The sequence below is a fragment of the Lissotriton helveticus genome, chromosome 1_1 (genome assembly GCF_964261635.1).
Source record: "Lissotriton helveticus chromosome 1_1, aLisHel1.1, whole genome shotgun sequence".
NCBI lineage: Eukaryota > Metazoa > Chordata > Amphibia > Caudata > Salamandridae > Lissotriton > Lissotriton helveticus.
In genome coordinates this window covers 1424960177-1424977007 of record NC_136057.1, presented here as the reverse complement: position 1 = coordinate 1424977007, position 16831 = coordinate 1424960177, and the positions used below count along the sequence as shown (strand labels likewise).

General features: G+C 43.2%; 1 protein-coding gene across 1 annotated transcript in view; it reads left to right on the top strand.

Annotated features, from left to right (window-relative positions):
• Positions 1 to 16831, top strand: part of CACNA1A (calcium voltage-gated channel subunit alpha1 A) — a 1120700-nt gene that overhangs the window by 985783 nt on the left and 118086 nt on the right. The window lies entirely within an intron of this gene.

Sequence of the window (16831 nt, the reverse complement as noted above, 5' to 3'; positions counted from 1 at the left end):
GTCATTTCTATTGTGCTTTCCCTCTGTTCTGGGACCCCTTCTTCTGTACTGCATAGCACGGAAGCGGCACTGGTAGAAGTGGTCGACATCATCAGGATGCTACAGGATAGAGGGTCCCCTACTTTGCTGGTGCTCCTGGCTCTGTCTGCTGCCTTCAACACCATCTCCCACTATGTCTTATTGGACTGGTTGTGGGAGATTGGTGTCGGAGGACGAGCCTGGGCTTGGATGCAGAGTTTCCTTAACAACAGAACTCAATGTGTCCAATTAGACACATTCGTCTCCCAGACCACGGCAGTGGGCAAGGGGGTGCCACAGGGCTCAATCCTAAGCCCCACCTTATTTAACATTATGTGGCCCCGCTTGCAGCCATCATAAGATCCTGTGGCTTGAGACAATCTCGTATGCGGACGACACGCAGGTGATAGTCCCCATCGAGAAGGACCCAGAAAAGTCTGGACTTAAATTTAGGTCCTGTATGCTACAAATCGCCACTTGGATGAGCAAGAACTTTCTGCAGTTGAATTCCAACAAAACAGAGATCCATCTGCACAGAAAGGCTACGGAGATTTGGTCTGCTGACTGGTGGCCACCGGAACTATGGAAGGCTCCCAACCCTACGGTCCAGGCATGTAACCTGGGTATTCTGATAGACAACAAGCTCTCGCTGGAGGAGCAGGTGAAAGCAGTATCGGGAACCTGGTTCGGCATCATACGAATGTTGCGGACAATCTTTCCATGGATCCCTGTGCAGGACAGAAAGACCTTAGTACAGGCCCTACTAGTCAGCGGACTAGATTATGGCAATGTGCTTTTAGTAGGAATCAGGGATGACCTCGCAGCAAGAATACAGGTAGTGCAAAATACAGTGGCAAGGCAAGTCCTGAATAAATCTAGACGTACCCCCTCCCGCCCTCTGTTACAACAATTGTACTGGCTACCTGTGAGAAAGAGAGATGTGTTTAAACTACTGGTGATGGTGTTTAGAGCACTACAAGGGAATGGTCCGCTCTATCTAAGGAGGAAAATAACAGCTTACAACCCAGTCCGTGCACTAAGATCTAGCAACCGGAATCTGCTTCTCCCCTGTAAAATCAAGAAAGCCAAATCGGAGGATGTGTATTTTCACATCTTGCCCCTCTCCATTGGAATCGTTTACTGGATGAGATACGGGCCTGCCATAGTTTGAACAATATAAGAAGCTTCTAAAGACTTGGCTCTTTTAACTGCTGTAAGCCTTGTCCTAGTCCCCAGCATTGTGTTTGCCAAATGCGCTAAGAGATCCCTGTCGGGATGATTCGTTGCGCAATACAAGTCTTAAATAATAATAATTCCTGTTACTTTCTGATGCCAAAGAAGGAAGAAGGCTGCCACCCTATTTTAAATTTGGTACAAAAGGGGGTGGTGATGGACGGAGCATCTGAACCAATCAAACACTCACACCCAGTCAACAGATCTGGGTTTAATCCCTCACCGGTCTTTAGCCCACTCTGCCACCCCAGTTCAGACATGGCCATATGCAAATCAGTCTGACCCTGTGCCTCATGGGAACAGTCCAGCCCGAACTGCCAAGCCATGCCTTCCCTGGACCGGAAACAAGCTTCCGAGGAACGGTTTCTGGCATTCCAGCCGTCTTCAGCCCGGCTTGCTTGACTCCAGTGGCAAAGTGAGCAAGGGACTCACATCTGAGCATACCCTGCCAACTTATGGTGAACAAAGTGGTACAAAAGGGGGTGGTGATGGACGGAGCATCTGACCCAATCAAACACTCACACCCAGTCAACAGATCTTGGTTTAATCCATCACCGTTCTTTAGCCCACTCTGCCACCCCAGTTCAGACATAGCCATATGCAAATCAGTCTGACCCTGTGCCTCATGGGAACAGTCCAGCCCGAACTGCCAAGCCATGCCTTCCCTGGACCGGAAACAAGCTTCCGAAGACCGGTTTCTGGCATTCCAGCCGTCTTCAGCCCGGCTTGCTTGAATCCAGTGGCAAAGTGAGCAAGGGACTCAGTCTGAGCATACCCTGCCAACTTATGGCAAATAAAGTGGTACAAAAGGGGGTGGTGATGGACGGAGCATCTGAACCAATCAAACACTCACAACCAGTCAACAGATCTGGGTTTAATCCATCACCGTTCTTTAGCCCACTCTGCCACCCCAGTTCAGACATGGCCATATGCAAATCAGTCTGACCCTGTGCCTCATGGGAACAGTCCACCCCGAACTGCCAAGCCATGCCTTCCCTGGACCGGAAACAAGCTTCTGAGGATTAAACCCAGATCTGTTGACTGGGTGTGAGTGTTTGATTGGTTCAGATGCTCAGTCCATCACCACTCCCTTTTGTACCACTTTGGCCACCATAAGTTGGCAGGGTATGCTCAGACGTGAGTCCCTTGCTCACTTTGCCACTGGATTCAAGCAAGCCGGGCTGAAGAACGGCTGAAATGCCAGAAACCGGTCCTCGGAAGCTTCTTTCCGGTCCAGGGAAGGCATGGCTTGGCGGTTCGGGCTGGACTGTTCCCATGAGGCACAGGGTCAGACTGATTTGCATATGGCCATGTCTGAACTGGGGTGGCAGAGTGGGCTAAAGAACGGTGATGGATTAAACCCAGATCTGTTGACTGGGTGTGAGTGTTTGATTGGTTCAGATGCCCCGTCCATCACCACCCCATTTTATACTATTTTAGATTTGAGCACTCGCAACGCCTTCCACCAGAAGGACAAATTCAAGATGTTCTCCCTGGTCAATATTTTGTCTGAGCCATGAGACTAGATTGTGGCATTGGATCTGCAGGTGGACTATTTCCACCTACCCGTCCTGCAACCCCATCAGCACTACCTGCAGTTCATAGTCGGACAGGAGCATTTTCAGTTCGCTGTACTCCCACTTTGGTCTGACAAGTACCCCTTGGGTGTTCACAAAAGTGATGGCGGTAGTCGCAGCACACTTTGGAGGTCAGGTGTTCCAGTCTTCCCCTAACTTGATAGCTGGCAATTAATAGCGGGCTCACCCTAGGTAGTTGTCAACCACCTCCAGACTACGGTAAACCTCCTGTCATCTTTGGGGTTCACTATCAACGTGCCGGAGTCCACCTTATTCCTTCTCAGATGCTTTCCTTCATCAGAGCTATTCTGGACACATTTTTGTTTCATGCTTTTCCCCCTAGAAAGGAGACTCCAGGACATTCAGGCTAGGATCCCAATCTTCAGCCTGTATCCTGGATTTCAGTGAGGTTAATTCTGAGACTCTGAGGACTGATGGTCTCCTGTATCCTGAAGGGCAAACAAGCCAGGTGGCAGTTGGATCTGATGTCTCAGCTGGCCCAACATAAAGGGGACCTCACTGACCATGTCCAGATTTTGGAGGAGACTGTGACAGATCTGCAGTGGTGGTTACTGGACCACAAGTTCATAAGCGTCTGACCCCTCTCCCTACATTGCCCAGGGCTGACAGTCAAGACCGATGTGTCACTTCTGTGTTGGGATGGTCACCTGGGAGAGATGGGGATCAGAGGCCTCTGGTGTCCAGCAGAGTTCCAGCTCCATATCAACCTACTGTAGCTCAGGGCCAAACTAGTGGAAGCCGTTAAAAGTCTTCCTTCGGTCCACGAATGGGAGGCTGGTGCCGGTGCTTACAGACAACACCACCGCCATGTGGTGTTGTAACAAAAACACAGGGTGGGGTCATGGACCAGGTGCCATGAGGCACTCTGCCTCTGGAAATGGCATGACCATCAGGAATTTTCCTGGTGATGAACCACCTGGCAGGATCTTTGAATGCCAGGGAGGATGAATTTAGTCACCAACGCCTAACGGATCACGAGTGGGAGTTTCAATCAGAGGTGGCACAATGTCTCTACTGCAAATGTGGAGAACCTTGGCTCAATGTGCAGAGAACTAGTAATGTCAACAGTTCTGCACAATGGAGTTTCCAAGGTAAGGAGAGAATTGTGTCTAGAACTCCTGGGTATGAGCATCTGTCCTCCCAGTAGGCTGTCCCTTCAAGAGGATCGGGTGTCACAGCAACAGAGCAGGGCTCTGCACCCAGGCTTCACGGCCTCCATATTCATCCTTGGAGATTGAGAGATGACAGCTGATCACCTTCGACCTTCCTTCGGAGGTGGTTGATGTCATCTTGGAAGCCAAGTGTCCATCAACAAAGACAGTATACAAGTGTTGTTGGGACAACGTTGAAGCTTGGTAAGGCACATGCCAGATTGACTTTCTTCCGGCAAAGTTGTCTTTTTGTTGTTTGTATTATCCCATGTCGAGGCTTTCCTCTGCGTACAGTTAGAAGACCTACAACATCTGTTTCCTCCTTCTCTTTTTGCCATGCCACAGTGGGACCTTAATTTTGTCCTCAAACATTTAATGTGCATTCCCTTTGAACTGTGTATCATTTTCATTTCAAAAAACTTTATTCGATTCAGACGAGAATCATAAAAGTCAGAATATACATTTTAAATACATGAGTTAAATTTCATTTGAAAAACAATTTAAAAAGTATACCACTATTTTAGTGGTAGAAAACATGGATAATATAATCACAATTGTAGCCCATAGCTTTTGAATCATATTAGGCTAAATTAATCATAATTTCCTAATACCCATATTACATTGAGATCTAAGACAACAAGGTCAAAAACAACAATATACATGGGCTACAAACAAATTTATGGGACCAAATTTAACCGTACCGTTTCCTGATCAAAAATGACACACGTATAAAATTTAGCATTGCACAGCAAACATCAGATGTGGACAAAGTTAGCAAATGGTCATAACCCTCTTTATAATGGCATGGTTGCTTTTCCTTAAGGATCGGCTTAATAAACCTAATTCTCGGATCCTTATATAAGGGGCAGAAAAGAACAAGATGCATAGTACTTTGGCTGACTCTGTTGTTACAGGGACAGGGGGGCAGTCTCTCACACCAACTCCCCTGTTTAGGAAACGCAAAAAGAAAATGCAGAATGTGTAACCTAAACCTTGTCAAGTAGAATCGCCATTGTACATGATTTGTAAAGGTTAAATAAAACTGATGCTGTAAAGTAACCTTAAAAGCGTGAAGGCTAGCCGAGGAATGCACAAGTGAGGATTTCCAATAACTTATTTTGATAACAGATTTAATATCACCCTGGATATTTTCGGGGTTATCAAAAATGTCACCCAGGCCTATTTTATGGAGTGTTACATTAACATAGCGTAGCCACGGGATCTTATTCGTGTTCGTCAATTTTAAACAATCCCGGAGGATATCTCTAGACAGCTGTAAATCCTCTGATAGCCATATTTTACCCCATAATAATAAGGGGGAAAGATGAATAGTATCACTCACATAACTCAGACCTATCTCCTCATGGGCAAATTTATTTGAGGAACTTAATGGAATAGCCAATACACGCTTTAAAAATTTGTTCTCAGTGGTTTGTATTATGTCAGGGCTTTCAATCCCCCAAACCCCTGCCCCATAGGTAGCTACCGACACACATTTTGCTTTATACAAAGTTTTTAGATGCTTAACAGGTTTTTGACCCAACTTCCCACAAAAACGAAACAAACCTTCAATTGAGCGACTAGCACTCTGAACTCGAGTTTTCATTAAAGGGGCCCAACTTAGTTTGTTGTTGAAAAGGTTTCCCAGATAGTTAAAATTTTCCACCTTTTCAATGATGGCATTATTTACTACAAACTTTCTGGTTTTTGTGCCCTTTGGGCCACAGACCATGGCAAAAGATTTGGTGAAATTTACCTTCAGGTCTAGGTCCAACATGAAATTATGGAAGGCATCAAGACAATGCTGCATACTGTTTCCTGTAAGTGTCATTAATACCGTATCATCGGCATAGGAGAGCATCGGTATGCTCCTACCATTAACCTTAGGGAAATCTTGGCAGTGGTCCAACAGATATTTTTCCAGCCCATTAGTGTAAACTAGAAACAAAAAGGGGGCTAAAATACATCCTTGACGGACGCCCTCAGTCGAGGGAATGGATTTAGTTTTCTCTCCCCCTGGCCCGAACCTTATGGCTACAGTGGTTGCTTCATGGAACTGTGTAGTAATGAGCTTCAAAGACTTGTTTTAGAAGTAATCTTCAAGTTTATTCAAAGATTAATTGAGCACCCACGACCGGACGCTCCCGCTGCACACCAGGACTCCAGACAACTGAATCAACGTTGTCAGAACCCTGGAATGCCCACGGCAGAATCCGATCCTGGAACAACATTCAAACGATTACAAACATGTGATGAAGTGTCCTCGCGCTGCATCCCAGCGCGAGGAAGGAAACCAATACACTAAAACTTCTCTCCTTTTTCAAGGGAGAAAAGAAAAGTTCAAAATAATAAAACAATATGAAGAAACAAATATATGTATATACTAAATACAATCAGAAATAACAACATATGAAATTTAAATCATGAAAGCACATACCGTATTTTCCGGCGTATAAGACGATTTTTTAACCCCTTAAAATGTTCTGGAAAGTCGGGGGTCGTCTTATACGCCGGGTGCCAAATTTGACGTATGTTTTCATGCGTTTCTTACATAGCGCAGACTTTACTTTTAGTTCTGCCAGCTTTAATACTCCTGTACTTGACCTCACAGTGCTGAAAGGTTGAACTGCTACTCTCAGCAACCGTGACAGGGGTGGCGCTCCTCTTCCCCTGAATTGTACTGTTACTTATGACAGATTTTCCATCCAGGGGCTGCTTGCTGTTTTTCCCATCAGGTGTCAGAGCGCTTTACAGTAGGAACAGTATTGATACAAGAGGAACAATTACAAATGAACAAATTACAAAAGCAAACGTTAAGTTACATGGATCAAAAGTGACAATAGTGAGCAACCAAAATACATGAGGTAGCAATCGGTACATTCCTGGAGAAAAAAGTGATAAGCGTGCAGGTTACAAAAGCGTACAAAGTACGAGCCAACTATGCAGGACTGCGTTGGACTGCGCTGGAAGTGGGGGTAGTCTTATACGGCGAGTATAGCACAAAACCTACATTTTATCAAGCAAAGTAGGGGGTCGTCTTATACGCCAGGTCGTCTTATACGCCGGAAAATACGGTAATCATTCAGTCTTGCTGGTAATTTTCTACAGCGAACTCTTAAATCTGGAGGTGAGGAATATGTGTTAGAATTCATGACAACATTAGTGGAAGTGGATGGACTTGACATGTTAGAATGCATAACTGGAGTACAACCTGTGGAAGAATTTCCAGCATCAAAAGTTGGGTTTTTTATCCAAAAAGACCAGTCACAGTGTTCAAATTCTTTTTTTGTCAAATTAAGTAATGAACGGGCCTGTGAAACAGAAAGATGCACAAGAGATCTTTTGTTCCACCATCCTCTGGGACCAAGTAAGGCTGACACTCTGCTGACTCCGGTAATTTGTACCAGAGGAGAAAATTTGGATAAACCTTTAGTGACTTTTTTAGGATTCTTAATGAGAACCTAATCACCAATTTTCAAATCGAGCAAACCAAATCTTTTCTCAGAATCATGGACAGACTTCATGTGATTTTGTTTTTGCAAAACTGTGGTTGCCACTTTTCCATTTTCAATATCGCTCTTATTGTTCTTATGAATTAACCAATTGGGACATAAACTTGTGTGAGCAGCTCTGTTTCTTAAAAGGGAAAATGGAGAAACACCTGTGGTGCAATGAGGAGAAATGTTATAAGACCACAACTTAGCTTCAAGAAATTCTTGTACATCATGATGAGAAGAAATAGCTGCTTGAATGGCATCTTTAACTAATCTATTTGCTCGTTTCACTAAACCGTTCGATGTCGGTGAATATAAAGCAACTTTATAATGAATGACATCATGTTCAGCTAAAAATGAAGTAAACTATTCAGAAATGAAATGTGTGCCATTGTCTGTAACAACAATTGAAGGCGAACCTTCTACCAAAAATATATTTTTTTTAAACTTAATAGCATTACCGGAATTTGCTGAATCACAGAACATGTGATAAACCATTTAGAATGATAATCAATTAGTAAAATTAGATATTTTAAATCATGCGAAAAAATCCCATAAGGTCCAGAAAAATCGAAACCAATTTTTTCCCAAGGTTTTTCAGGAAAAGGAACAGGATGTAGGGGCATGTTCATGACTTTCCATTTTTTGTCAGATAATAGACATTCTGGACATGAGTCAATGTGAAACTTGACTTGAGATTCAAGAGATGGCTACCAATAGTGAGATTTAATGAGTTGTGAAGTTTTAGAAATTCCAAGATGGCCTTGGTGAGCAAATTGAATAATGTCATTTCTGAGACTAAAGGGAGATACAAATGAATCGTGTCTCATTACCAAGCCATTAACCAAGGATAATTCCGAAGCAACCATGGCGAATGCTATGAACTCATTAGAAAGTTTTCTATTTTCTGGCCAACCCTTAACAATATATTCAGCTACTAGTTTCAAACTTTCATCGTTGTTCAGAAATACAAGGGCACAATTTGGTGGCATCAAGGGCAGTGACCACACATTAAATATCTTCAACATCTTCAACTTCAGAAGAATCTTGAAGGGCCATGCGTGAAAGACAGTCCGCCCTGAAATTTTTCCCACCTGAAATGTGTTTAATGCAAAAATGAAATTCATGTAACTTAGACAAGAGTCTGACAAGCCTGGCTGAAGCTTTACCAAGCCCATCACCATTGAGCAGTTGTGTGAGAGGTTTATGATCTGTAAATAAATCAAACTCACAACCCCAAATATAATTTTTGAATTTATCAATAGCCCAAACGCAAGCGAGTGACTCGCGTTGAATGGTGCTATAATGTGTTTCTGAAGCTTTGAGCATCCTTGAAGAAAAAGCTATAGTGTGCTCCTTTCCTGAAACCCATTGACCCAAAACAACCCCCAATCCCGTAAGACAGGCATCCACCATTATAAAACATCTAGCAGAGTCATGAAAGGGATGCAGAGCTGGTGCTTCAATAATCAGCTGTTTGACTTGATCAAATGAAGAAGCAGTCTCCACTGACCATTCAAACTTGGAACCTTTACGTAAGAGAGCACGTAGTGGCTCTACTATTTGGGCATATCCTTTGACAAAACGAGCATAATACTCAGCCAGGCCTAAGAATGACCGAAGAGAATCTTTATCTTTTGGCGGGGTGGCATGACTGATGGCTTTAATGAGGGAAATTTTGGGTTTAATGCCCTCTGAGGACAAAGTATGACCCAAATACTCCAATGACTGAGTGCCAAATTTACACTTGTCAGCTCTGATGGTCATACCAGCCTCATCAAGTTTAGCTAAAACAGAAGATAGATTCACCAAATGTGACTGCCATCCATCAGAAAAAACCAAGATGTCGTCCTGGTAGGCCTGGACTCCGGGCATGTTCTGAAACAGATTATCCATGATCTTTTGGAAAATGCTGGCCGCGGAGGCGAGGCCAAAGGGAAGTTTTAGATACTTGTAAACCCCAAAAGGTGTAATGAACGTGGTAAGTTCTTGAGAATCCTTAGTTAGAGGTACCTGGTGGTAGGCTGAGCGTAAGTCAATGATTGAAAAATATTTTGCTCCCCCCAAGTTAGCTAGAAGTTCATGAATTTTAGGGAGGGGGTCACAGTCAATAAGAATGTTTTTATTTAATGTGCGCAAATCTGCACATAATCTGACCTCACCATTTTTTTTTCTGACAATAACAATGGGAGAAACCCATTCTGATGAGTCAGAAGGTGCAATAACACCATCGTCACACAAGGACTTGAGAACTGACTTGAGTTCATCTTTCGCACTAAGGGGCAACGGTCGCACCTTGTGGACAATGGGTTGGGCTTGTGGGTTGAGTTTGATATGGTGTTGAAACCCTTTGACAGTTCCAGGCTTGTTTGAAAACAATTTTGGAAATGTATCCAAGATTTTTTTTATATCAGACGTATGATCAGTAATGCATAAACAGTCAGTTTTAGAAATAGGGATGGGCGTATAGCCTTTGGGAGGTTCACCAACAGCAATTGGATTATCGGAACCTGGAATTAAATAAAGACTCATTTTTGCAAGGTCTTGCCACCCAATGATGTTGCGTCCTTTGACTTCAACATATACTTTTGTAACAATAGATCTTCCCAAACATTCAACCCTAGAATTAAAATAACCCAGCATGTCAACATCAAATTCGCCAAAGGCTTTGGGATTGACATCTGTTTGCAATAAAGAAATTGATCCTTGCCATTTATCATAAAACATAACATCTGCTAAGATCGTTATTGGTGATCCAAAATCAGCCATGATGGGTATCTCAATGTCACCAAAAAGTGCAGTACCTAATGGGCCTTTAACTAGCTGTGGAGTAAAAATAGAGTTACATTCAATTGAAACAACCATATTCTGGAAATGATCTACACAATCATCAACAGCTTTAGAATATTCAATACTGTTGATTCTGGTAGGTCTCTTAACGGACCTACATGAACCTTGAAAATGCCCGAATTTCTTGCATATCACACATCTCTTACCAATGGCACGGCATAAGGGATTATTTCCTAAGTGTGATTTTGACCCGCATCTGTAACAAACAGAATTATTTTTTTTAAACAATTGTTTTAAAGTTTGTTAGCACTAACAACATTGACTGAATTTGTAACATCCTGTGGCTGAGTTTGGAATTAATTGAGCACCCACGACCGGATGCTCCCGCTGCACACCAGGACTCCAGACAACTGAATCAACGTTGTCAGAACCCTGGAATGCCTGCAGCAGAGTCCGATCCTGGAACAACATTCAAACGATTACAAACATGTGATGAAGTGTTCTCGCGCTGCATCCAAGCGTGAGGAAGCAAACCAATACACTACAAGCTGCTTCACAGCTATCCCTTGTGAATTATCACCCTCAAGACAGTATTCTTCCTAGCCATAACATCTGCATAGCGAGTGAGTGAGTTTTATGCGCTCTGTGCCAATCTGCCTAACAACACTTTCTTTCCAGACAAGGTTCCAAAGGTTCTGCGGATGCAAGCATCCTTCTTGCTGAAAGCAGTGCCACTGTTCCATGCTGCTCAAACTTTCAGGGTTTACAAAAATAGAAACCCAACGGAGGTCTTTTCAACCGCACATATCACTCAGTTCCGGATAGTTGGTTCACTTTAACTCCAATATCAGCTATTGTGTGAAATTACTAAAAAGCAGAGTAAGATTCAAAAATAGAAATGGAATGGTGCACCCGCAGAAAAGAGTCCACAAATCTTCCAGTACATTTTAAGAAAAGCTCTTCTGTTTTTGAATTCAAATTTTTAAATAAACGATGCAGAAACCAAAACATACCGCCGATGTGTTTTGTGTGTGAAAAAGATTGACTGGAATACAGCCCTGAACAATCACAAGTGGTTGAGATTAATACAAGCAATCCTTACATCACCTTCGTGTTTGTTGTAGTAGACTTTTTAAGGAAAGGCTTTCCTATCAGGTGGTACAGCTACTGCCCTAGTAACATCCATAATCACGCTCGCTGTCATCTGAGTCCAGCAGTACAAAATACTTCTGACACTAATGTCACTCTGCATTCTTCTAATTCTACATTGCCGGCTTTGAATATGACACACAGTACTAGTCTGACCTTTAATGGAGAAAGGCTGGTGATCATGGAAGGCAAAGTATTTGTTACCCACCATTCAATCAAGCATTCTTTGATAGAGAAGCCACACTACCTTTTAAGAGGCCTGCTTTTGTAGATGCCACAAAGCGGTACAAAAGGAGGTGGTGATGGACGGAGCATCTGAACCAATCAAACACTCACACTCAGTCAACAGATCTGGGTTTAATCCATCACCGTTCTTTAGCCCACTCTGCCACCCCAGTTCAGACATGGCCATATGCAAATCAGTCTGACCCTGTGCCTCATGGGAACAGTCCAGCCCGAACTGCCAAGCCAAGCCTTCCCTGGACCGGAAAGAAGCTTCCGAGGACCGGTTGCTGGCATTTCAGCTGTCTTCAGCCCGGCTTGCTTGAATCCAGTGGCAAAGTGAGCAAGGGACTGTTGGTTTTGCATTTGTAGATGCCACAGCATCAGACTATAGTGACTGTGCATTCATCCATAGAAATATGGGGAATTCTCATGCCAGACTTAACAATATAAGGCATATGGTCAGAGATAGAGAATTGTTGACATATGAATGTCCTTAATCTTCAGGTTATTCATTTGGGCCATCAAGATTTCATTCCAAGCCCCATGAATGGTACAAAGACAGCACTTAATGTGTGCTTGGACATTAACCGTCTACATTGCCATGTCTTATAGTCTAGAATATTTTGGATCCTTCTCAACACTTTTGTTCCCAAGTGTCCACTGTGAAGAATACTAACATTTGACTCTTTCGAGATAGTTTGGTGATTGTGTGACAAATTTCTTTGCAACCAGATGTGTTGTGAATACTTTATATCCTTCTGATGACATTTCCGAATGTCTGTATAGTTTTGAAACCCAGATATCATGCATACAATCAGATTAAGGGTTGCTAAAACAATATTCAATATTTGACTCTGTATTGCTGCTTTTGGAAGCCCTACTCGGTGTTGCCTCTTGATCATTTGTACATTCTTTTGCATACTTACTGTTTCATTTTTCTCCGCATCTCCTGTGAGTACCTATCAACTGATGATGAAAAATGTACATCAGGATGTTCCTATCAATTAAACTCCTTGTATTGTGCAATATGTGCTATTGGACTTCTCCATCCACATTACATTCATTGTTGTGGCAACTGTCTTTTACTTATCAATTTTAATTATTCGAATGAATTCATATGAAACTACTCTTTCTTTTTATACTGATGAATACTGCAGTCTTGATCTAGACAAACAACACAACCTTGATGTACTGCATCTTGAAGCAAGGCAGTACAAAATCTGCATCTTTGCTCAACAACTGTGGGGCTGGGTGACAGCTAGCAACATGAACCTCAAGAGGGAAGACTTTCCCAATTAGCACAATGACCAAGCAGATGCTCCCAGCAGTGCTTTCTCAGAGCATTATGAAATAAAGCTAAATTGTGCACAGCTACAACTGTTCAGGCACTGGGGTCACCTACAGCTAGATCTGTGTGCCACTCAGAACAAGAAATCCAGTCTCATTGCTGGAAGACATTACCAACAGGGGTGAAACATTTTTTTGATAACATCTGGCATGCTCCTTTCCACCATTTCTTCTGCTCCCAAGGGTCTGAGCAAGATGAAAGAGCCATGCAAAATGATGCTGATCAACAATAGTCTCTAGCACTCAACCTGTATCACACAAAGTCCATCTGCACTTCTGTAAATGTGCAAGGGCCAATTCTTCACCAAAATCTGACAGCCCTTAACCTTCTGATGATCTAGATTTAGGTCACCTTGACAGTTATGAAAAACTGAGTAGGGGCTTTGGCACAAGTGTGTGCACCATCAACTTCCATGACGTAGACCACTAAATGAAAGTCATTCTGGGATCAGTGGGTCAATAAAGATCTCTTGTGGGTGCAACCTCATCAAATATTGCAGTACTCTATACATGTTGCAAAATCAGACCTCAGGGACGCCACTACTAAAGTCCATCTGGCAGCTATTTCCAGAGGTAGGTGCTATTCTTATGGCTAATCTTTCTTTCTCCAAATGATCCAAATGATCATTTAACCATTTATAAAATTACTAAATTACTATTTTGAGCTTTTCCTCCAGTGAGAAAGCCATCAGTTACCTGAGAGTTTAACGCAGTACTTTGACTGCTCATGACACCATTGTTGGAACCTGTTGATAAGGCAGAATTTAAGTTCCTGTCATGGAAACAGCATAGCTTCCTCCCTTGACATCTTCTAGAAAAGTGAGTGAACTGTATGCCCTGACTCTTACAAACACAATTCTTCAGTTTTTGAAGGACAATGAGGTACTTTGCCGAAATCCAAAGTTCATTTCCAAAGTACCTTCAGACTTCCACCTCAATGAACCAATGTTCTTCTGTTCATTCTTCCTCCATCTCACCTCCAATGATCAAATATCCCTTCATTCTGGATGTGTGTCAATGCCTAAACTTGTATCTTGGAAAGACTGAGGACACTAGACAGACCAACCTTATTTTTTTGGTCTTTTGTCAACATGGAAGAGGTTCTCTGCTTTCGAAGTAAGGCCCATTAAGGATGCTTCAGAATGCATCATGTTCTGTTACAAGAAATTGAACAGGCATATGACAGGAAGAGTCAAGGAACACTCAACTAGAAGTGTTTCATCTACACCAGCTATGCAGGCATGAGTCCCTCTACAAGACATGGGCCAAGCTGCAACCTGGAAGAACAAGCACACATCTATCCAACACTACTGCCTGGCTTTGGAAGGGGAGATTTACACGGAGGTGTAGAAGTAAATATGCACATGTCCAAATATAGAGTGTATATTTTCAGCTGTGAATTGTGCCTAAAGTAAGACTACACAAACGTCACTGTTTTCGTATAGAGCTCACAAATATCGTATCCATGAACGCTAACATATATCCACAGATCTTACCAGTCAAATGCGCCTGTGCACACAGAAGTCTTTTCCTAAGTAACTCAGCAACCACATTTGCTGTCAAGTTGGTTCTCAGTGTGGTTCACTGAGTGGGGTGGGTGCACACAACATAATAGCTTTAGAAAAGGGTACTAGACTCCTGCATGGTCACCCAGAATTGTTCTCAAACCCAAACAAGACACACCGCCAGCTAAAAGTGAATTTCTCCAGCACTGGGTTATCACAGATTTGCCTGCTTGAATCATTATCCATGAGGTCCGCACAGTGGTATTTCAAAAGCAGTATCAAGACATTCACACCAAACAATCATTCACTCTACTAGCCCAATCAGTCATTAAATAAGACCCGAACTTCAGCACCCTGACCTCCTGTTGCCACCATAGTTCAGATTTCTTTAGCACTGTGTGAAATAATGACATTAAGCAGCCACCCTCCACCTGAGTTTCACTATTTTGCAAATTGCGATAGTCCTGTGAAATTTGAGGAGGCCCGACTCTAAGAGTTTTATGCTGCCATGTGCCTTATATTTGGGAGGCCCCAAAATGGTTGACACGCCTTCAGGCCCCACAGATTGAAGGGGGCCCCATCTGGTTCTGTACCGACAGCTCCGGCCCCAGCTACAGTGGTCCCCAAGGTATCCTTTTCTGGATCCGGCTCATCGCCGGTCATACCATCTCGACCTTCCCCGGCCCTGATGCTGACACTCTGGGCGCCGCCCACCAGCAGCATCATCCCCTTTGTGATCCCCGACTCCAACAGGGAGACAGATGCTGACTCTGATGCTGGCAGGACCTTTGTTTCCTAGATCGGAGCCTGAGCCCTATTCCAATGGGTTAGGACTCAGTGAGGAATGAAAGGGGTTGCTGGACCCTGAAGAATACCAGACATTATTATTTATTTGAAAAGTTTTATTAAGCACGAACAATACCCAGAACGGGTAACTGCGCGTTGTACAAAGAGCACAATTAGCATTGCCGTGAGGAGACGGTTAAAAAGTACAATAGGTAGCATAGGAGGAACCAGGTGAAGACCCCACTAGACGAGGCTGTGCAGTTTAAGCAGCGCACTATGCCCTAAGAACAGTACAGTACATTTCGAATCGAGTACATATTTCAGCCCCTATAGAGAAAATGATTGTCAGGGATACATTACAATACACAAAGTAAAACGAATGTCAAGCACTCAAGGGAAGTGATTATTACAGGACATAGAAGCTATTGCTGCTGAAGTCCTTCCAAAAGTAGCCATCTGACTTGTTTCTTGAATGAAGCAGTTCAGGGGTTGTTTTTAATATCCGTCGGTAGGGCATTCCAGATTCTTGGAGCCAGTCCTAAGAAGGTGCAATTGTAGGTTCTTTTTTTGTTGAATTTGGATGGTTTCAGGAGTAAGGTATTGGAGCTTCTTAAGTTTCGACTGGAACCAGAGAGCTCGAGTTTCTTTGCCAGGTAAACTGGGCTATTGCATTGTATAACTTTATGTGTCAGACAAGCAATCTTGAAGCGGATCCTTGCTTCAATGGGAAGCCAGTTGAGTTGAATTAGGTCAGGTGTAACATGATCATGTTTTCTGGAGCCTGTGATTAGTCTGGCAGAAGCGTTCAGAGTAGCTCTAAGTGGAGCTAACCTTGCTTTGGGCAGCCCTGCTAGGGTAACCAAGCCATATTCTACTTGAGAAATAACAAGGGATTGGAATGCTGACTGGATGTCCTCGGTAGGTAGGAAAGATTGGATTTTCCTGAGAGTGTTGAGCTGATGATTGGCACTCTTAGTAGTAGCACTGATGTGCCCTTGCATGTTTAGAACTTTGTCCAGGGTGACACCTAAGGAGCAAGCAGAGTCAAGCATGTGCGAGGAGCAGTTAAGTGCAGAGATATTATTGATCCAATTTTGCATTAGGGTCTCTTGGTTGCGGGGTGTAATCAAGAGAAATTCGGATTTGAGGGAGTTTATTAACAGATGGTTATATGTTAGCCATAGTTCAGTTTTTTGGAACACTTCATTAGGAGTATTAATGTCATCTGAAGAGGGGATCTTCATGTACAGTTGTGTATCGTCCGCGTAACTATGGTACTTCGCCTGCTTGGTCCGGCCGGGCTTTCTGATTTAATTGGCTTCGCAGTCACACCTCCAGGGAGGTATTACGTGGGTATCTTTTCTAATGTAAGGAATCTGCAGCTCGAAGTCACTATCAGATGAACAAGTTACTTACCTTTGGTAATGCCTTATCTGGAAGAGACTCTATCTAGTTGCAGATTCCTTACCGATTCTGCCCGCTCTGTGAACCTATTAGGGTGTAAGGGATACCCTTGTCAAGGCCTTAGTTTGTCA